Here is a 24,294-nt window from a genome sequence, read left to right on the forward strand (position 1 = left end):
GCAATGAGACTGTCACCGACTAGGCATTGTAAATGAACAAATATTTAAAAAGAAACAAACTTATTTGAGTGTCAACTTTTGATATTTATACAGAGACATTATCTCTTAAACGTTTTACTTAAACATTTTGAGAAACAAAAAGGGCATTGTAAATAAACAAAAAGTTAAACAGAAACTCTTAGTATTTAAATAGAGACAACGATAATTAAACAAAACCAATGATATTTAAACAAGGAGACAATGTTTTTTAAACGGTAACTCTGAAAGATAAACAGAAAATTAAGAATTTAAACAGAGAAACTTAGAAATTAAATAGTGACAATGATATTTAAACAAAAGCAATGATATTTAAATGAGATACAATGTTATTTAAAAGGTAAATCTATTTTACATAATTACATATTAATCTTTTTTCACCTCGGTCGATGAATCCCCTTTCTCAGTGATGCCGGTTGAGCTCCCTTCTTTAAGTATGCGAGTAACATATTTTAAGTACTAGTAAGGAACGTCTGCTTGCGGTAGCTGTAGCTTTTCACTGTTGAGTAATTGTTCGATAAACCACATGATATAGACGGCACAATAGTCGATAAACCAGTGTCGTGAACAAAGGGGTGCGTTATAGTTGCCGACTCACCGAGGTCCATATCGACACAATAGTCGAATAGTCTCCGTTGTCGAGATTTAAAATTTAATGTTAGAAACCCGACTAAGAGAGCACTATTTATAAAACTATAGTTATCAAAGCACTTACCATCTCTCCGGCGTCTCTTTCATACTCCTCACTTTCGGTAGAAGTATAGTACTTGTATTTTTGTTTGTCGTTATCAAGAACGACCAAATAGAAGTGGTCATTCATGATGATTGGCAGGATGACTATGTCAACATCGTGCAGGGTACGTGCAGTATCTCCCTTCATAGTGAGAGCAGTTTCATTCGCGCGCTCCTGCTTGGACATGAATAGTGCCAGCGGTCGTGTGGAGGCGCGCTTCATATATGGATATAGTACTCTCGTTATAGATTTCTGGATTATGCAAACGAACGCGTCCATCACATCGTATGTCACCATTTCCTTCATGTCTAGCATTGTGTATAAGCTAGCTCATGTGGTGCTGACATAGTCATTCTTTTGTACGACGGTCTTATAATTAAACAATAAAAGATAAAGTTAAACGAAGACAAAATAATTTAAGTGGTAACTCATAAATTTAAAAGGTAACGTAAATATTTAAATGGAAACTAACATATTTAAATGTTCACTCATAATGTTAAATGATATCATATATATTTAAAGTATAACAGAAATACTTGACACTTACGAATCCATCATGCAATTCAGGTAGATCTTTAATAACTCCTGCTTGAACACGTCAAGGCGCCCCTGTTCGGGGTATCTTTTCTTCTTTGGTAGAAAGTTCGTCCGCACTTCCTTGTATTATTGGTTAGAGAGGACCCTACTGTCAACCACAACACCGGTCATCGTTGTTATTTCACTGACATTTCCTTGCCCCCGTCAGCAGAATCTTTCGGTTCATCGCTAGGTGCTATTGTTGACGGTTGTGGGAGAGTTTCTCCCTTCAATACGGGGTGCCATCCGCCGGTTCGACAGAGACAGGGATTTTATTGGCAATACTGTCAACGATCTTGTCAATTGTGGACATGACGACAGCATTAACCAGAGATACAATCTTTACTGGTTCTTATTGTTGAGGGATTGTGTCTACCTTTGACGCAGCACTGTCGTCCGCTAGTTCCACCAAGATGGGGATCTCTTTGGCCATCATCGGTTCCACCTAGATGGGGATTTCTTTGGCCATCGCCGGTTCCACCGAGATGGGGATCTCTTTGGCCATCGTATCAACTACAACTACAGCTTCTTCCGGAGTAATTTCATCAGACGCTATCGTTCTAGCCGGCCGATCAACCGCAGGTGGTGCTGCTATTATTTCATCATCGGCTGGTGGAGGTTGAGACATTATTGTTTATCTTCTTTTACCGATTCTCTTCAAATGTGGTCCTCTTCGAATGGCTGTCCAAATGACGTTGTTGTCATCAAAATCTGACGTCATCCCACTCACGTCGTCGACAATCGTCAGGGCTGCCTCGGCTGCATCCGGGCTTTTCTGGGTGGCATTCATGCCGGGTGCTTCATTTGTTTGTAGGGATGACGCATTCGATTGTGCTCGTCCTTCCAATGCCTCCACTCGAGCAATAAGCCGAGGGAACTCGGTCATCAGTATGTGGCACGCCTGCATCAGACTTGCGGTGACATCGTCGCTAAGGGGAGCCGTGAGCTGTCGGGGGCTGCTGGATCGGGGCTGCTCGGTAGGGAGGGATGTCATTTGCCGGGGAGGGGGTGTTTCTGCCGGGCCGGGTAGGGCGGTGCTTCTCCAGCGCCGAGAAATTCTTGCGCGGGTTGGGCTGTTATTAGGTGAATGGCGTCGAGGGCGCCTTGAAGAGGATGACCTCTCATCCTGCCTTCGCGGCAGCAGTTCAGGAGCAATAGCATCCCCCTGACGAATGACCCGAATGAAGATTTCTTTATCTGCATTCGCCTCGACCAGCTCAGGAAACTAACATAGTTAAACAAAACAATGTAAGTGAAAGCATTCAATTTAAATAATAACAAATGGTTTTAAACAGTTAACTCAATTATTTAAACAGTTTACATATTAAACGATATCCCAAATAGTTAAAGAGAAAACTAATAGTTTAAACACTAAATCATATTTTTAAACATAAACGTTTGATATTTAAACAAAGACTCATGATTTATTATCTCTTTTCCTTCAAGCGATGCCAATATAACTTTTATCGATGCTTGTTTCCGGTAACTACTTTCACCGTAGCACAGTATCCTTAGGGTCTTGCCAAATCGCACCTTCTTTTCGGTGCCGGTTAGCTCGTAAAACCAGATGTTCAGTGCGATCGAGCAACCTTTGATGTACCCCATGTTCGTCTTCTTCCCGACGCATCTCGCTTGCACTTGAGCAGCCGCTTGTGGGATGTCCTCCATCAGCCACTTGTGCGTCGCTTGCGCCCATGCATATCGTCCCATGCCAGGTAGGTCATCGACATAGTTAACGATCCAGTTCGTAACCGAGCAGGACGTGTTTAGGAAGAGGATTGTACCCATGAGGTATACCATCAGGAGATTGACAAAATTTTCTTCTTCCCCCCTTTGCTGAACAAGTTGCTCAAGTGTTCTCTTGATGGAGTCTTTGTGTCTATCTTCAAAAGCGGAGCGTGCTTTCTTCTTCTTCTGAAATACGATTGCGTCTCCATCACAACGTAGTCCAAGAATGAGAGCAACATCTTTCGGGCCTGAAACTTACCAAGCATCCCCTAATCCTGAATTTGTTGGTACGACCATCATATCTCTGCACCAAATAATCAATGAGGGCCCTCTCTTGGAACACAGCATCAATCTCAGTAAATGTTGCAAACGGTGTCCTCCGGATTATCTCCCACTGTCATCCACTCATGTGAACCTTCAACTCAGTCACAGTCTTTACTGCCGGTGTCAAGTAGCATCGCCCATTAACTAGGTTGACCGCCATAATCACAAGCCTGCGATAATAACCACACATTAAATAGTATTCAGATAAATTTAAGCGGAAAGGAAAGTTTTTAAATGGTAACCTAAATATTATTAAGCAGAAACATAAATATTTAAATAGAAACCTCACATTTTAAACAGAAATAACAACTCTTAAATAGAAACATCAAATGTTTATAAAAAATCCCATTACTTAAACGGAAACCACATTTTTAAAACTGCAACCATATCAACGTAAAGGGGAAACCTACATTGTAAACATTACACAGCATAACAATCAAAAAATCTCTTTCGATCGTGTACACAGATGAAAATGAAAACCAAAACAAAACCCTAGCCGATAAATCTCCCTTCAGACTTCAATATCATCCAATAAAAATAGAACCACAAAACAAAACCGAAAAATCTCTTTTTCTAACGGAATTGTTTATAAAAAAACCATAAACACAACTTTTTTAACGGCGTCCACCTCGGCTCAATACCTTACACTGCAAATTGATCAAATGCCGAATACTTGAGTGGGAATTCTTCTGCAAGACAACGGTAGAAAGAGAAGTTCTTCTTCGAGATAAGGATGCACAGGCAAAGACAACTTTGAAAATGGAAAAGCTGAAGAGGCGAAAAGAGAAAAAAAATATAACCGGCGCTAGTAATGGTTGTCTCTAGGGATTACCCAAAAAAAATAACCCCCACTTCCTCTCAAATTGGAAACATGCTTGCACTGCCACAACTTCCCATGCAAGGGGCAATTTCGTCCATAAAATTCAAAAGTAACTCTGTTAACATTGGTTACAACCTTTGGGGGTTTGAAAATCATTAAGTTTAAAAAGGTGTTTTTAGGGATACACAAAGTTAGGGGGTGTTTTTGTACATATTGTAAAGTTAGGGGGTGTTTTTGGTAATTTCCACTAAATAAAATTAAAAAATTAAAAAATCAAATTCATATATATATATATATATATAAATAACCCATGAAGTAAAAAGAGTTGTCTTTCAAAATTTTTGAACACAAAATTTTATTTAAATATATAAATGACCTTTAAAATTTTTTATCAATAAAATTGTAAAATTAAAGAAATTAAATTCATATATAAAAATATTTAGAAAAAAACCATGAAGTAAAAGGTTTAATAAATAATTATCTTTCAAAATTTCTAACAAAAATTTTAATTTAAATATATAAATGACGATTTGATTTTTTATAAACGAAAATATAAAATTATAAAGATAAATGAATACTCTGTATATAAAAATATTTTTATAAAACCATTTAAGTAAATGATAATCACAAAATTTTTTTATAAATGAAAATTTTCAATTCAAAATCTTAAGGTTGGATTTGGTTGATGGAATGGAATTGAATAGGAATGTGTATGAGATTGTAAACATAGGCATGATAAGAAAAATGGTGTTAGATTGGAAGGATAATTTATTTTGAATAGAAAAAATTAGGAAGGTTATATTTAATGATAAAAAATTATTTATAAAATATTTGGAGTATCATAATCCAAATAATTATTATAATTAAACATTTAAATTAAAATATATCACTTTCATCATTATTAATTTTAATCATTTTAAATAACTATTTTAAATAATGATTTTTAATTTACATAAATAGCTGCCAAAGGCAAAAATGTCATTTCACTTAAAGTATTTTAATTAAATATTTAGATTATTCAATTTATGTTGGTAATTATTTCCTTTAATTATTATAATTAATTATTTAAATCAATAGTTTTTATTTAATTAAATCTTAACTAGAGAGAAGGTAATATTTTACCATTAAGAATATTCATTCCATCCCCATTCCCCCAATTTTAGTGGTAATAAAATTTCTTAATTATAAAGAATCTCATTATCTGTGATATGCATTACCATTTTAATAATAGTGTGTTTTAAATGAAAAATCCTATAAACATTTTAACTTGGGATTAGGTCTAATTCATTGCTTAATCATACATGTTGTAGATATTTTTACTTGAATATTATCCTTTTGGTTCTGGTTGCTCTTTTTTTTCTGTGTTTTATATGCAGATAGTTGAAATTTTTCATCAATCATGTAATTAATTATTTGAAGCACTTTAGAAGAAAAAAAATGAAGAGAAGTCATGGAGATAAAAGGGTATAAAGCAAGAAGACATCATGGAAAATGACCCACCAATGTCAATCACCATGGGCATGCTGCACAATGCGGGATTTTTTAAAGAAGTCTATGACCAATTCGTGGTGCACACCACACTTGTGGCGCATAGCCACAAAAAAAAAACATAACTTATTTCATCTTATATAAGATCATGGAGAGTTTTTAGAAGGAAATCTTTGACGGTCGTGGTTAGAGTTCGAGATTGAGAATCATTAGAATACCAAAACACACACCAAAAAATGGAGGTGATCAAGAATTAAATGAAGATCTATCGATTTTCAAGTGTGGAACTCATCGGTCAAACCGAGCTTTTCTTTATTTCTTTTTATTTTTATTATTGATGCTTAGTTTGCATATCATGGGTTATAATTCGAACATGAGTGAGTAGATCTATCTTTCTAGGGTTGGGGATTAGCCTCTTGATGGAAAAAGATTTTTTGTATTGACTTTTATTTTTTACTTTAATGTTTAAATTCCGTTTGATATAATCCTTTGATATTTAATGCTTGTGAATGTGATGTATCCCATATTTGCATGATCTTAGACACCAAAGGAAGGACTAAAAGGTAAATTGCGGTGTTAGACACCCTAGGATTAAGCCTCAGACCATAGATTTGGATTTCTTAAGGATTAATGGTTACCATGGAACTTAAAGGGTCTAATTAGATTCAATTATTATGAAAGTAGGAGTCGATCTAAGTCAGATACCTCGCTATATTATGAAAGAATATAGTGAGTACTTTAGGATAAACCACTTTCAGACAATTAAGTTTAATTCATAAATAGTCATATAAGATCTTTTGTTCATCACTGCGTTGAAAGCCTAACCTTAGAAGCTCTTGAATTTTGAAGTTTTCCCACCTTGCCACTAGCTACTGTTTAATAGTTTTTAGTTTCAATTACAATTAGTTCTATTTGTTTATTTTATTCATATTTAGAATTGTCTAGAATACCTTTAGTTGCAAGAAATTAGTAATTGACATCATAGTCCTCGTGTGAACAATAACTTATTTACTACTACTTGACTACTAGTGCATTTGCGGCTTGCATTAGTGTGCCCAAACATGGTGATATATTACTGTAGATATTGATTCTCATTCTAATAGTACCATTCCTTTAATACAACAACTATCCCATCTTCTTTTACACTGCATTTGTGCTCGAGCTTCCCTGTGCATTCAAGAATGGACTCAATATCTATGATGGTGTGGAAGATAGGTCTCTCAAATGGTTGATCAAGCATAGGAGATCCAAGGCTAAACATCTAAGAAAGACAGTTGTGTTTCTTCTAACGGAGATGTGAATTGTTTTTTTCCTTGAATTTTAGTCTCAAATTTTTTCACAAAGGTTCATGGTTGATGATGTGCTTAGTTAAAGGATGTAGAGAAGAAGCTAGTCCCTTTTTGTTGTCAAGCATCACAGCTGCAAGCCATTACCCTTTTTGGCACACATCACTTCCATTGATTACATGAGATCAAGAACAAGCTTAGGTAATACTTATGTTTGTTTCAAAAAATATATTGATGGAAATTTCTGAAAAATAATATTAATTTGTTGTGCTGTTAAAAATAAAAAACAACATACAAACTTGATTTCTAGTGTGTGCAATTGCTTATTACCATTTTGTTTGATTTTGAATCTATGATCTAAATCTAGAGTCAACATAATAGGAAGATAAGAAGCCTATAATCAAATAAAAATAATGATCAGATGCAAAGTAGCTTGTTATTTGCCATTCTTGTCTGCTAGTTATCCTTTTACTCCTTTCTAGAGTTCGATTTTAATTTATTTAATAGTTTAGAGGTTTAATTAAAACTATTTATTTATTTATGCAATCTCGTTCCAGCACAATTTAACATACTTTTTTTTTATTCCGATGAATTTGTAGTGCACTAAATGGTGCTGTAAATTTATGGCAATTATAAGACAATAGCCCAGTTTCTTGCTTGATTTACTTTTGTTCATTGAGATATTAGATATTTCTTGCCCTTGAACTAGTAGGCCACACACACACTGTAATTCATGGTTCTTATGTATATTGACCTAAAGATTTTTCTTAAGCATGTATTAAAAAAGGAGTCTTTAAAAACATCCCTAGTAATTCGCTTGTTGAGCCTGGCTGTTTTCTTAAGACTCTCTTCTCCCCAAAGAGCTATGTTTGGAAATATACATGTCTAATATATAGGTGTCTAATGCTACCCATTAAATATGTTAGTTTGTCTTTTATTTGAGTGTACATTGCTCATGTGAGTGAATGTCTACAAAAATTTTGAAATACAACAATCATTTTATATATTCTCACCGATGGTAGTGAAGTAGTGGAATTAATTAGTATTACGAAATGCTCATAACTATTACAACTTGCTAAAAAGGCATATATGAAAAATAAAACATAAAAAATACAAACAAGGAACTTATACTTAAGGATAATTCTTTTAGGAACCAACTTTTCATGAATAAGCTTTTCATCACTTGTTTTGACCCTTCCATAGGCTTCGCCCATACCTCAATAACAAGAACATAAAAATTGAAAATCTCTTTAGAGTTACTTAAGTAGAAATATTGATTCCTACAAAATATCAATCAAGTAGTTACACTAATTATTTACCACCCAAGAGTGACAATAGGATTAAAACTAAGGTTTTTTCTCCCTAAAGTAAATAGCAACATAGTCTATATTTATTGCTCCTATCTAACATGGCTTTTAGCAACATTAACAGGCAATATTCACCAAAAATTCTATTGGTAATGTTTGATTGTGGAATAAAATAGGACAAACTAATTTATCCCAAGTTATACCAATCCCTTCAATCAAAATGAACCAGCTCAAACTTGGACAAAATTGCTTAAAAGTTTCACTTCGAACCCAATTCAAACTTCAAAAACCTAACCAAACTTATCCTAACCCCAACCAAACAAATAGTTTTAAATTGGATGTCATAAAACTTGATGCATCAAAAGATAATTATAATTAACTTACAATCTCTTGGAAGTTTCTATTTACATAGAAACTTGAAGTAACCACTATAAGTACCAACTTCATGAAAACTAAAATTTATAGACAAACAAACACATGCGCGCACACACACACACACACACAAGCAATTTGTCTTAAAATAGAAATGACTTCAAACACTAAAAACAACACTACCTTTTCCTATAACATTTAGGTCTACAGTTGAAACTTAAGGGTCATCACCATCAGCACAATGAACACAAAATAGCATATCTTTGTTTGGGTGCCATGCTAGATCTTACGGACATTTTTTTTTGTTGGAATTTCATAATCTATGGTACTAAGCAATAGTGAAATAGGCTTGGGTCTGCAAGTACACAACTCCCAAAAAAAAACTTACAAGAATGTAATAAAAAAAATGAAATCTACATTAAAAGAATGACAAAAACATGCTACAAGAGTTTTTTCTCCCTATAGTTAAAAAGCCATATGATATATTGCATATGGATTTGAGTCCCACAGTATCATTACCTCCAACCATCAAGTATAATCACTAAAGAGCCAAACACTATCCTTACACGCGTGCATACATAAAAATGGACCTAGATGTAATACTCCTAATAAAAGAAAGGCAATCAACAATAAGATTTTGTTTAACAATAAAGTAAGTAAAATGAGTAAACAAAATTCAATATCAAATAAAAAGACATGCTTTTTATGAGATCTAAAGGTATAAAGCCATCTATAATACAAAAATAAATTGATAATGATATTTAAATCAAAATTTGAAAAATGAAATGAAAATGATGAGAACAACCCAAATTCTTGTATAATTTTACAATCATTGGTCAAATTAAAGTCATAAGATTAAGTTAAATGTTTGTAATTCAATTAGTTTACACAAAAAATATGACTCAATCATTTCCCAAAAGAGTTTTTAGACTTGTAATAATTATAAAATGGCAATTAAAGTAGGAACTCAAGTTGGCTATTAAATTAAGCACAAAATGATAATATGAAACCAATCAAATAAATTGGAAGTAACATCCGTTAACAATTGGTTCATGCAAATCAAAGTGAACTAAGAAAGTTTTCTATACTTATCACAAGGTCATAATTTCTGAAGTCATTTGCATAATAGAATATCATAACTGTAAGATATATATTAGAATTATGATTTAAAAGTTTATATAAGCACGAGTATCAAATTAAGATAGCACAATTGTGGCATTCATAGGGATAACAAAAAAAATTTTCTCATATTAAACCTATGGCAAATTGTCATCATCAACATAGCTTTGAATTATCCAAATACATGGCCATCCTTTTAGCTAAATAGAATTGTCTAAATCAACAAATGGTAGGACTTCCCTTACTTTTAAAAAGTCATTTCTTTACATAAGGACACAAACTATATAGCAGCAGCTTGATGAACACAATTTGATCCCGTACATATAAAAATATTTCTACATGAGTATTCTACCACACATATGGCATGTTAAAGGCTAAGCAAATAAAAAATTCAGTTTAGATAACATCAACCATATAAGTTAGGGTTTCTTCTTCTCATTAAGGGGGCAACCAAATAATACATGCTTGATATGCACATATCGAAAAAGATGACACCAACTAAACCAATACATAAGCTTTCATTATTGATATCTCCTAATGAACAATTCAAATAAAGGCCAAAAAGAACCGAGGACAAGATCTAATATTAATATTTGTAGAAAGTAAGAACCAATTTTCTTATTGATGGATGGAGGCAAGGGTCTCCTTGTATAGGGAGAGACCAAAGGCAAAACTAGGAACAAATCAACTAGACATTGCAATAAGAAAGAAAGGAAAAAAAAAAGAGAAGGAAAGCCTAAATAAGGATATATAGTTGTTTCTTATTGGTTTCCTATTGGTTTCCAACACTCCTCAAGTTGGAGCATATATGTCTATCATGCTCAGCTTGCTGCAACACCAATCAAAGTGCGAACATTGGAGTAGCTTGGTGAAAACATAAGCCGTCTGATCTTTGGAGCTAACATTGGCTGTGTGTAAGGGACCGCTGATAAGTGTCTCAATACATCACTTTTATTATATATATTTCTCACACACACACGGGCAAAACATTCTCTTGAAGTTTTTAAAAGCCAATCTAGGGTTTTTGGAGAGGGTCTTTGGCCACCATCTCCTCAACTGTTCTCCATCATCTCCATCATTCACCACCATCATCACCGGAGTAGTTTCTCAGATGGAGAAGGGATTATGGAAGGCAATTTGAAGAGCAAGAACTTGGTTGGAAGAAGGTCACCCTCAAGGAAGAACATCGAGGAGTTCGACGGTGTAGATCAGACGAGCTATTGTCACTGTCTTCTAGCCTACATCCCAGGGGAGTTGATTATGAGCTTTTGTATTGTTTTATTTATGAATACTCTCCTTGTGATGTGGAACTAGACCCCCAAGGTCATCGGGCATCTGGTGAACCTTGGGAGAAGAATTTGTTTGGATGATGACTTCTTTTGTTAATTAAATGTTGGCATGTTTGTTTGATTTCAATCTATTGTTTTGATGTTCAACCAACAATGGATGGATTCCATAGTTTTTGAGCAATGAATTGTATATGTATAGCGGGATGCTACATTTATTAGGTTGCACAATGTTTGAATGGGGATTCAGTGTACTGGTACACCGGAGTTTTCGGGTGCCGATAGTTCCCTGCGGACTTTAGGGTAGTTCTAGCCTAGAGCGAGCATTAGAATTACCCTAGGAAAGGCTTCTTATTCCCAAAGACATCGTAAGGGTATCTTCCGGATGGAGGAACCCGTATTGGATTAGGGCTATATCACGGAGGTTTCGGGGTAGTCGGCTCCCGAGTCTAGCTAATCAAATCTAGCCAACTTAACACTCAATTTCCTAAATTCATCCTTGTTCTTCTCCCCAAGGGATCCTCGCCCGAGGTCTCTCGTGCTCATTGCAACTTTTCTTTTAGATTGCTTGCATGGTGTACCTTAGTCCATTTTGTTTATAATTGTTTGTTTTATTTATTTTTGTATTTGTGTTTGATACAACAACTATTCATTTGGTAGACTAGATAGTGATACCTAGGAGGAAGTAATTGCTTATCTTTGGCCCCAGGGAATACGACCCTCTCATGCTTGTGGGAGAGGTTTATTACTTGATGACCTGTGCATTTACAGCTGGGAGTCACATGCTCGCTTTCTAGTATGTTGCGCTCTCACCATAAACCACACTCAATAAGATCACGTGTATGGTGACAATACACATTAACATGTTTTGTGTGCTCATGAAACATAAAGTTGTTTGCTATGTATGTAGCTGTTTGATTCATATCCGAGCTCCATAATCTTAATGATAGTCTCCAACTTGGTGAAGAAGAAGAAGATCTAAATGATGGCCCGATCTTCATGGTGTAGGATCTAGGTTGAGGGATAGCTAGCTACGAACAACTGGGGATAGATGCGACTCATACGTTGGGGAGAGACTATCCGAAGCTTCAAGAACTCCGACCCGCTGTCCGAACAATCGCAGAATCACAAACCAGAAACTAACCCACATAAAATGCTCGGAAGTGTAGAACACGAATTAGGAGAAAGCTGAAACTTTCCTCTCATGAATCCGGGAGAACTCATAAGAAAAATGGTAGAAGGACAACTCTTATTTTGTGAATAATAATCAAAGTTCTATCTTTCAAAAGAGAAGATACAAGGCTATTTATAGCCAGCATAAACTTGGGATACAAGAAAACTATCTTATTAAAATTTGCCAGGGAATCAATCTAAAAATAGGAAAAGAAAATTTGCTAGGAAAACAATCTAAAAATAGGAAAAGAAAATTAGCTAGAAAATCAATCTAAATATGGGAATAGTATCCCGCGGGTACTGTAGCACGTGAAGATGGCAGGCGAATCTCTCCACTCTTAATCTTGGAATATTTGATTTCTTGGTTGATTGGGATTTGATTTTGTTTCCTTCTAGAAATTGAGTTGGTTTAGAAAAGGGATATTTTGGGTTGATTTATTATAAAAGGAAATCACATCTCCCTTTGTTTGCTTGGGGCCAGCAAAGATAGGCACAATTTCCTTCTCTGTTGCTATCCTCTTGTTTGACTAAGTTTGAAATTATGTCCTCACTTTTGATACACCTAAGTACAATTAAGATAAAAGAAATTGGAAACATCACCATTTCAATATAATTTAAAAATAAGGTTAAGTTATCGTTCACCTTGTTTTGGATTTGTTTAGCACGGTTTCGTGTAAATGGTCCTTGATATGCTTCCTCTTCTATACTAGCTGAAGTATTACCATCCGTAGGTGGTGTAGTTGCCATGGGAGTGATGTACTCATCATCCTCCCCCTCTTGAAAAGGAATCGTCCTTCATTCGATTGACCTGAAGAAAGGTGAAACATCTTTGAAAGCAACACTAACACCATACTTGCCTAGAAGCTCGATCTTGTACGCATTGTCATTGATCTTCTCAAGCACCCAGAATGGTCCATCACCTCGTGGTTGTAACTTGCACTTGCGCTGCACCGGGAAATGCTCTTTACGTAAATGTATCCATACTGGGTCGCCCAGCTCAAACAACATCTTCTTCCTTCCTTTGTTTGCTCGCTTCTCATACTGCTGAGTGATCTTCTCGATGTTATTCTTCGTCTTTTCATGTATTTTCTTCACAAATTCAGCACGCTTACTTGCATCTATATTAGCTTGTTCCTGCAAGTACAAAGGTAAAAGATCTATAGGTGTAGTAGGTTTAAAAACATATACAATTTTGAATGGACAAAATTTAGTGGTGGAATGTATCTCCCTGTTATATGCAAATTTGACATACGGTAGACACTCCTCCCACATCTTTAAATTCTTCTTTAAAATTGTTCTTAATATCATGGATAGTGTGCGGTTCACAACTTCTGTTTGCCCATCTGTCTGGGGGTGACACGTGGTGGAGAATAATAGCTTGGTTCTTAGCTTCCCCACAAGGTTTTCCAAAAATAGCTCAAGAACTTGGTATCACGATCCGAGACAATGGTTCATGGCGCACCATGTAGTCGCACCACTTCCTTGAAAAATAGATCAACAACATGTGAAGTATCATCGCTCTTATGATAGGGAATAAAATGAGCCATCTTGCTAAACCTATCAACAACCACAAATATAGAATCTCTTCCCTTCTTAGTCTGTGGTAATCCAAGAACAAAATCTATAGAAATATCTTCCCACAGTACACTAAGAATAGGTAAGGGAGTATACAATCTATGAGGGTTTAAATGAGACTTAGCTTTGTGGCACGTCTCACATTGCTGTACGTAGTGCTCAACGTCACGCCTCATTTTTGGCCAAAAGAAGTGGTCGGTCAGCACATTTTCTGTCATCTTGGCACCAAAGTGGCCTATCAGACCACATCCATGAGCTTCCTGCAAGAGTAATAAGCGAACAGAGCAATCTGGTATACATAATTTGTTAGCTAGAAACAAGAAACCATCATGTAAATGAAACTTTTCCTGACCTTTTCCTGTACTACATTTAGAGTAGGGTTCAACAAAGTATGAATCTTTAGTATATAACTCTTTAATGCTTTCTAAACCCAGAATTTTAGCATCTAGTTGGAACATCAAAGCATGGCGCCTAGATAGTGCGTCAACTACAACAAGGTTATCCTTCCCTTTCTTGTACTTGACAATGTAAGGAAAAGACTCGATGAACTTACTTCATTTTGCATGTCTATGGTTTAGTTTTAATTGAGCTATAAGATGCTTCAATGATTCATGGTCAGAATGTATCACAAATTCTTTAGGCTATAAGTAATGTTGCCAAGTTTACAAAGCCCTCACAAGCACATACAACTCCTTATCATAAACAAAATAATTGAGAGCTGGACCACTTAACTTCTCACTAAAATAAGCAATGGGCCTACCTTCTTGCATAAGCACCCCACCAATACCTACACTATTTGCATCACATTCTATTTCAAACCAAAGTCAGGAAATGCTAGTAGTGGTGCGGATGTCAATTTGTCCTTTAAATTTTGAAATATCTTTTCTTGTGCTGCCTCCCATTTGAATGGAACTTCTTTCTTTGTCAATTCATGGATTGGGGCGGTGATGGTGCTGAAATCCTTCATGAACCGATAGTAAAAGCCTACAAGTCCTACAAAGCTTCTTACTTGGCTCACGTTTTGGGATGTTGCCCACTCACGTAATGCTTTAATCTTGTCTTCATCTACCTCAACACCTTGAGATGAAACCACAAAGCCAAGAAACACAACTTTGTTGGTGCAAAAGGTGCACTTTGCAAGGTTAGCATACAATTGTTCTTTTTCTCAAAACAACATGTACATCATGTAAATGATCAATGTGATCAGCTAAAGACTTGCTAAAAATTAATATATCATCAAATTAGACTATCACAAATTTTCTAATGAAGGCTCTAAGTACATGTTTCATCAATCTCATGAAAGTACTAGGTGAATTTGTTAAACCAAAAGGCATGACTAACCACTCATACAATCCAAATTTTGTTTTAAATGCTGTTTTCCACTCATCAACCTCTTTCATTCTAATTTGGTGATAGCCACTACGCAAGTCTATCTTCGAGAAGATAACAGATCCACTAAGTTCATGAAGCATATCATCAAGTCAAGGTATGGGATGTCTATACCTCACAGTTATGTTGTTAATAGCTCTACAATCTACACACATTCTCCAAGAACCATCTTTCTAGGAACTAAAATAACTGGAATTGCACAAGGAGAGAGAGTTTCCCTTACGTAACCTTTGTTGAGTAATTCTTGAACTTGACGCTGGATTTCTCTTGTCACCTCTAGATTGGTGCGGTAAGGTGGCCGATTAGGCAATGGTGTTCCTAGTATCAAGTCAACTTGATACTCAATTCCTCGTTTTGGTGGTAGCCCAAGTGGGACCTCATCAGGGAACACATCCTCATATGCCTGCAAAAGATCAAAAATAGAACTAGGCAAAGTAGAGGGCAAATCGTCAGTAGTTAGCAAACTTTGTTTGTATAGGAGAACAAAGAATATAGAATTGGATTCTCTCAAAGCCTTCATGTCCCCCTTCCTAGCCATTATCACTAAACACTCTTTTTCTAGGGGATTAGTTAATTTAAGCTATGGGGTTTTATTTGGCTTTGGATTCACTCGCTCGCTATGATGGTAACTCTCACTCAAGTGTTTTGCACACACACACACACACACACACACACACTCTCTCTCTCTCTCTCTCTTTTAGATCATCCATCAATATTTCCTCCAGAGTCATGGGAAGAAAGGAAATGTGCTCCCCTTTGTACATAAAAGTGAGTTGATTAGCACGACTGCTAATATGGACATCATGATCAAACAACCAAGGGCGTCCCAACAGTAATTGGTATGCTTGCATTGGGACATCACACTCCACCTGATCATGATACTTCCCAAAGAAGAACTGAACTGTTGCAATGTTGCTAACACTCAACGATCCATAATCATTGAGCCATTGGATCTTGTATGGACTAGGGTGATGTCGCTGCTTAAACCCCAATCTCTCCACCAAGTCCGAACTAGCAATGTTATTACAGCTGCCATTATCAATAGTAATCATGCATACCTTGTTCTTAATGGTGCCGCGAGTGTGGAAGATGTTATGCCATTGTCCCTTCTCCTCTTCGACAGTATTGACACTAAGAACACGATGGGAAATAAAGCAATCTCTAACATTAGATTGAATGCCACAATCACCTTCATTCCCTGGCTCATCATTTGCATCATCATCATCTTCGGGGTCACTCTCGGACTCCCACTCGCCCTGTTCATTAATGAGCAAGATCCTCTTGTTGGGGCACTCAGAAGCAATGTGCCCTCTCCCTTTGCACTTGAAGCACTCTATGTTGAGGCTGCGAGAAGACGCGGTGGATGTAGAAGAAGATGCACCTGTCGAAGAAGTGGGACATCAACCACTGTGTCTAAAGACTAGCAAAGGTGCTGACATGGTCGACGTGTGGCCAAGGGGTACGGCAGAGGTGGCCGCCGTCAGCCTAAGAGTAGCACCACCTCCTGTGGCACCCTGAGGGCGGTGCCAAGTTAGGGAAGCAGACAATTGGGTATGGTGCGTCCCCGACCACCATGCTGTTGCTGTAGTTTGTCGCTTGATGTATGAGCTCTTGTAGAGTGTTGTAGGGGAACATCTTCACTTGATCAACAATTTCATGATTGAGACCGCTCAAGAACCTCGACATGTTCGCCTCAGCACTTTCTCGCATGTTGGTATGGATCATCTGGACCTCCATCTCCTTATAATATTCATTGACGGTTCTTGTACCTTGAACAAGCCATTGTAGCTTGTTATAAAGATCTCTTTAGAAGTGTGGTGGAACAAAGCGATGTCGTATAGCCCTCTTCATAGCATCCTATGTGCGAATATATCCATTACCCGCAAATAGCTTGTCTTCATGTTACCGGTTCCACCAAGTTAGTGCATAATCGGTAAATTCAAAAGATGCTATATTTACCTTTTTTTCATCGGAAAAACCCAGGATCTTAAATATTTGATCACACCTCGCCTCCCACTCCAAGTAAACTTCGGGATCTGCTTTGCCGCTGAATGGTAGTATGCTCATCTTGATCTTTACCATACTATCAGGATCTTCTCTATCTCAGCGGCCGTGGGGAAGGCCTTTATCATTGTTACAGAGTGGAAATTGCCGATGTCCATAACCAACATGACCAGGATCACGATGGTCATGACGGTCGTCAAGCCCACCTCGGGTCAGAACACACTCAGTGAGGGACCGTTCAATTGTCTCACACAGGGTATCTTGCATGATCTTCTGCATCTCATCCTGTATTGACATAATTGATACTCGCAGCTCACGCTGAAAGTGACTGACAAATACATCATACTCTGCCCGTGTAATTGGTGCATCTGTCTTGTTGTATGAACCAACATGGTCATCATTGTGACCATGTACACACGACTGTATACCTTGGGAGTCGTGGTTTTGAGTTCATCTAGAGATCTACATGTGCAAAGTAAATGCCCATGTGCTTGCTCTTGTACTTAGTAGATTTCTGGGGGCATAAAAAGAAAGCAGAAAAAGGCATTAGGCATGAAACTTTTGGGAAAGTGACTTTTCGGGGCAATGGCTATGGTTTGGAGGCGAATTAAAGGAAGAAGAGGGAGTTCGAAGGAGTCACTGGAGTAATGATTCAAGGAGACAACATCGACTCACATCGATTCCTACATTGAAGATATTGAGAGGGGTTTCTTCGATGCTTATTGTTCTTGGGCTTTATTTTTTTGTGTTTTGAGATGAACGTGAACCCCATGGAGAGGTAACTTCTTTGGGTATTCTGATTTGATGTAGCTAGGGATAATCACATTATTATAGTGCTTTGAATATAAATTTCCTTTGGATTGTTTGGTTCATCTATGTTTTTATATTGTTGATCTAGCATAACGAGAGTGGCTATTTCATTTTGATTGCATGATTGAGATCAAGAGGTTCATCATGCGAGATCACCCATAGATAAAGAAAATCAGAAGTGTGCACTAAAGATAGGCCACTTGTGGTCATGTAGTGAGAGCTCCGATTTATAATTAGGGGTTTCCTAGATCTCTTTACAATTTTGTAAAAGTAGGATTAGAAGAGATTCAATCCTACCGTAGCGTAGCATTAGGTAGTGGGACGACTCAAGAGAGCATCCGGTATATTTTTGAAATCCCTCAGTTTAACAATACTAGGGTTTAATCTTTATTAATTGTGATTACCTAAATTCTTAATTCCAAAACGAAGTCTTATTTGGGCACTGTCTTATCTCATTGGTTATTTGCTTCTTGGATCCTTGACCATAGTTCTTTCCATTCTTGATCTTTAGTTTACTTGCCTTGATAATTTGGTTGCTTGCTAGATATCAAGGTTAGAGTTATTACTAGTAGTATTTAGTCCCTATGGATTTGACAACCCTACTCACAATGATCCGTACACTTGTGGAATAGTGTGCACATCACTCGATTATGCACCCTATCAATTTTTTGCCACCATTGCCAAGGGTTGAATATATTAGGAACACTCTTATTAGTTAGACTAGCTTTTTCTTGCTCTTATTTCTTTTCGTTATCAGTAATTTTCTTTTCTTTTCTTTACATTGTGTTGTCCATTTTAGGGTTTGCTATTGATCTTGTTTTACTTGATTCAATTTTAGGAGATTGTGCATGACTAGATCTCACACAACGAGACTTATTAAGCAAGATCTGGAGATTCAAAGAACTTTGAATAGGAGAATGAGAGAGTTGGCACAAGAATTTGATAGTACAGAGTCACTAGCTATGGTCGGACAATAGGGGAAGCCCAGAACATTGCCCGATTATGCTAGGCCTACTTTGGATGGTACACAATCAAGTATCATGAGGTCTCCTGTAATAGCGAACACATTTAAGCTCAAGCCGGATTTCATTTAAATGGTTCAAAGATTGTGTTCTTTCCATGGACTACAGATGAGGATCCCAATGCTCATCTTAGCATCTTCCTTGAAGTTTGTGATATGCTGAAACTTGATGAAGTCTTCATTGATGCCACACGATTGAGAGTCTTTCCATTTTCATTGAAGTCAAGGGCCAAGGAATGGTTACAATCATTGCCTAGAGCCTCTGTGACAACTTGGGATCAACTTGCCAAGTTGTTCTTAATGCTTCCCACCTAGATGGACCACTAAAATTCACCATGATATTTCTTCCTTCACTCAACAAGATGGCGAGACACTTAATTTATGAGATGTGGGAACATTACAATGATTTGTTGAGCCATTGCCTACAACATGGTTTACTAGAATGGATGGAAATGTAAAGATTCTATCAAGGTCTAACTCCATGTGCCCGCCAAATGATTGATGTAACAGTTGGAGGGGTCGTGGGGAACAAGACACCGGAGAAGGCAAGGCAGCTTTTTGATGGCATATAAGTGAATAGTTATCAGCGGACTTCTAGAGGCAAGACAGTGAAAGCAGCGGGGGTATTTGGAGTAGATGCGGTGACTGCTTTTGTTGCACAAGTTGAGTCTTTAAGTAGGAAGATAGATGGGATGATGACACTAAGAGCGGTAACCATCATGGTATTCGAGACATGTAGTGGTGGACACCCCACCAATGATTGCCTTATTGTTAGCACATCCTCAGGGCAACATGATCAAGTTGATTTTGTAAGTGGTATGAACTGGCCACAATGGAATCCATAAAGCAACATATATAATCCCGATTGGAGGAACCATCCAAATTTCACATGGAGTGGTCAAGGGCAACAAAGACCAAATCAACCACAGGGATTTCCCGAGAAAAGGCCTGGTTAGGATGAATTGGTGACTAAGTTCATGAAATTCACCGAGTTGAAGTTCTAATATCACAACAATTGCCTAACTTCTATTGAGATCACTTTGCAGAATCAACAAGTTTTACTCAAAAACATGGAGAGCCAAGTGGGTTAACTTGCTAGGATGCTATTGGAAAGACCCAAGGGAGCCTTCCAAGCAATACAGAAGTGAATCCTCGAGAACATGTCAAAGCAATCACCTTGATAAATGGCCGAGAAATTGAGATGAGGGTTGAACAAGGCCAAAAATTCTGAGAAAGATAAGCTGGTTGAAGTTGAAGATGAAGTAATCATGAACAAGGATGTGGAGAAACCTATTGTGAAGGAGTATCAATAAGAATCCCATACCCTTCCCTATTAAAGAAAGGGGAAACAAATGATCAATTCAAGAGTATTCTGGAGTTGTTCAAGCAATTGCATATCAACCTTCCCTTAGTTGAGGCATTAGCACAAATCCCGAAGTATGCTAAGTTTTTGAAGGATCTACTTACCAACAAAAGGAAGCTTGGAGATGTGGCAATGGCAACATTGAGTAAAGAATGCTCGGCTATCCTTCAAAATAAATTGCCTAGGAAATTAAAGGATTTGAGTAACTTCATTATTCCATTTGTTATAGGAGATTCTATAGAAGACAATACATTAGCCGTTTTAGATGCAAGTATCTGCGTCATGCCTTGCAAGATCTTCATGAAATTGAGCTTAGGTGAGCTAACACCAACCAAAATGATGATCCATTCAATTGATCGATCAGTTCCACACCCTAGGGATGTGGTTGAAGATATGTTAGTGAAGGTGGACAAGTTCATCTTCTAGGTAGACTTTGTGATCCTTGATGTTGATGATGATGTGGAAACACCTTTGATTTTGGTCAAATGGTGTTGAGAGTGGGAGATGAAAATGTGGTGTTCAAGCTCCACTGGGCAATGAGACACTCACCGAGTGAGATGAAAAAGGTTGAAATTATAAAAATAAGAGAACAACCATCTTACTAAATAATCTTTATCATTAGTCTAAAGTATATAGAACCAATTAGCAATGAATCAAAATAAACCAAAATAGTGACATTAAATCAATAAGAAAACTCTCTTATGAAAAATTGACTTTTAAAATAGGTTAGCTAAAGCCTTTTAAAGTCCAATCAATTTGATAACATAACCTTATATTAGATGTTCTATTCCAGCAACACTATTGAGAAAAGTGTTTTAAATAGAGTTGAATTATGGGGCACATGGTAAATATGATTACAAGTATTGTGAAATCAAGTGGAAGTTATTAGTTGCTCAAATATGGATGACGAGGTCAAAAGTTTTAACTTATCTTAATTAAAAAGGAAAACGATACAGATATATGAATGCAAGTTTAAAGTGAAATAGTGAGAAGGAAAACCAAGTAACTGAGATTCTAAGATGATTTAACATTTTTCAAATAAATAATAGTAGTTTAAAAAGATAAGAAAAGCGCAAATCAATGTGAAGTTATAAACATCTCACTTCCTAGATTATAAGATCGAAAGGTATAAAGCCATCCATAATACAAAAAGAAATTGATAATGCTATTTAAATTAAAATTTGAAAAATGAAATGAAAATGATGAGAACAACCCAAATTCCTGTTTAATTTGACCATCATTGGTCAAATTAAAGTCATAGATTAAGTTAAACGCTTGTAATTAAGTTTCCTCTCGTGAATCCGGGAGAATTCACAAGAATAATGGTAGTAAGACAACTCTTATTTCGTGAATAATAATCAAAGTTCTATCCTCCAAAAGAGAATTTTATTTTGAGAAGTTTAGGGTATTTTTACTTTGAATTGAAGTTATTTATTTCATTTCATTTTCATTATTGAATATTGACAATATTATTGTTTTGCAGAAGCATTGTGTGTCTGATTCTTTAGTGTAAGCGCAAGTGAAGGAGGTATGGGTTGTGAAAGCTTCAAAATGATACAGTGATTTTTTGCGAGATGTAAGAAATTTTTAAAAGAAACTAGAATACATGTTTGAAGATGCTTGGAGGGATTGGAAAGCTGCTTGGGATAAACCTGAATTTAAGATGAAATGAGAAAAAATTCAAATAATCAGAGAAGCACCGTAGGACCATCATCTCATACTGGAGGATTAGTATCCATGTTGAACTTGCAAGTATAAATGGAATTTATTTGTATGATGAATGTGTTTGTGTTGGTTGCAATATAAATAAAATTCACTTGCATGATATATTAGTTTGTACTTCTTGTAGTATAAAGTAAAGTAATTTATTTACAAACTTAGTATATATTTGTGCCTATCGAAGTACATTGATTTTTTTTCATCTGGATATATTTATTATTATCTATGTCTAAAATTACATATGTTTTTATTGTTAACTAAATGATTATAGTCAAAGTATATAATTTGTGCATGTTATAAGCATCTTCATTAGGTTGGATGTGTACACCACATGGGTGGTTTATTTTAATTCCCACTAAAATGAATGATGGAAAACCCTGTTTACATATGTTTTTTATATTCATGTCTAAAATTCCATATGCTTTTATTGTTAATTAGATAATCATATCTAAAATGTAGATTTTGTGTATGTTATAGGCATCTACATTGGGTCGGATTCCTACACCACATGAGTTGTTTCTTTTTTCTTATACTAAGAAGCATGATGGACAAACTTTTATTGATAAAAAAGTCTAAATCACTCAATGGTAAGTTTTGAAAGTCTTTTAAATTATCATAATTTTTTTCATTTTACTTTTCATAGTTTATTTGTAATTATTTATTAATATATTTTATGTTATGCATATAGGATAAATTGTTGAGTTTGAGAGAGGCACCTCAAGAAATTTTTGGATATAAAAATGACAATTCTCAACTAATAGATGAGGTCGCACTTTATTACAAGGTAGCCGGTGGCGAGAAAAAGAGAAGGGTGTATGGTTTTGGATCTCAAGCATCTTCTTATTATTGTGGTGGTAATAAGAAGATGCTTGAGCAAGCCAAGTGCAAGAGGAGCTTTAAAATGAGTTGGCAACTGTGCACTAGAGGCTAAAGGCTCATGATAATTTGATAACTGTTTTGATAAGAATAATAGAGATATTGTGCAGTCACATTGGTATGCCTCCTCCACATGGAACACAAAATGCAAGTAAATAGTCAACCAGAGGAGCATGAAAGCACAAGAGATGGAGATGGGGATGGAGATGGTGGTGAAGATCTTGGACTTAGTTAAATATTTGTGCTTTAATTTCTACTTTATTTTGGTTGTCTAACTTTGGGTATTTTTGTATTGTTAATTATTGTTAATGTCTTACATATTTATATATTGGTTTTGTATTGTAAAATTTTGAATACCCACTGTACTATGCCCAATTTCCACTTTGCTCACTGAATTTCAATTTGTATCGTTTCAATCACTGAGAATCAATTCTTTTTCTACGGGAGGTCATCCATAGGATTCCAGTTAATTTTTGCTTTGCTGGAGGCCGGAAGTACACGTCAGCCATTAATTTTGTAATCAATTAGTCCTTGTTGGGTGCCACGTCACTTGGAGAACTTCAACCGGTTTTCTCATCCACTTCAACCTCCAACACGGCATCACTCATCCTCGTCAAGGTCTAACTCACCATCAATCATCCTTGTCAGCCCCAATTTCCTCTTTCTTTTGAGAGAGTCGTGACCCCAACTTTCCCCTTTCTCTAACAACAACCCCACTCTAGCTCCAACTCCACAGCCGTGCGACCCCACTCCAACTCCAACTTTGCCGGCGTTACCATTATCCACCGCAGTGCAATTTTCATCGGAGGTATCTTTCCTTCACTGGTGTGGAGGAGGCTGCATCCCAGAATCTAACCGATCAAGGGTGGGAGTGAAAGGAGAGTGGCCCAACATCACCGGTTGTAGCATTTGGCCAATGGAGAGGCGGATTAGAGCATATCACCGGCCCAACATCATTGGAGGCCTTTTTCTACCTACGAGAGCAAGCTTTTGTGCACCATGAATGGGAGTTAGTGAATAAGATGCGGGAATGAGGAAGCACCGGTGTATTGTAAGGCTTCCGGCCGCCCAACGTGGACTAATTAATTACAAAATCAATGGCTGACGTGTACTTCCAACCACCAGCTAAGGAAAAATTAACCGGAATCCTATGGATGACATCCCGGAGAAAAGGAATTGATCCTCGGTGATTGAAAAAATACAAATTGAAATTCAGTGAGCAAAGTGAAAATTGGGCATAGTACAGTGAGCATTCAAAATTTTTACTCTTAAATGTTAGAGATTGCTAT

At 36.5% G+C, this 24,294-nt stretch overlaps 1 pseudogene; it reads right to left on the reverse strand.

The window, feature by feature from the left end:
* Positions 1–1,979: 1,979 nt before the first annotated feature.
* LOC120265022 lies at positions 1,980–17,513 on the reverse strand (annotated as a pseudogene).
* Between the last annotated feature and the right edge of the window lie 6,781 nt (positions 17,514–24,294).

Source organism: Dioscorea cayenensis, chromosome 7 (assembly GCF_009730915.1).
Source record: "Dioscorea cayenensis subsp. rotundata cultivar TDr96_F1 chromosome 7, TDr96_F1_v2_PseudoChromosome.rev07_lg8_w22 25.fasta, whole genome shotgun sequence".
NCBI lineage: Eukaryota > Viridiplantae > Streptophyta > Magnoliopsida > Dioscoreales > Dioscoreaceae > Dioscorea > Dioscorea cayenensis.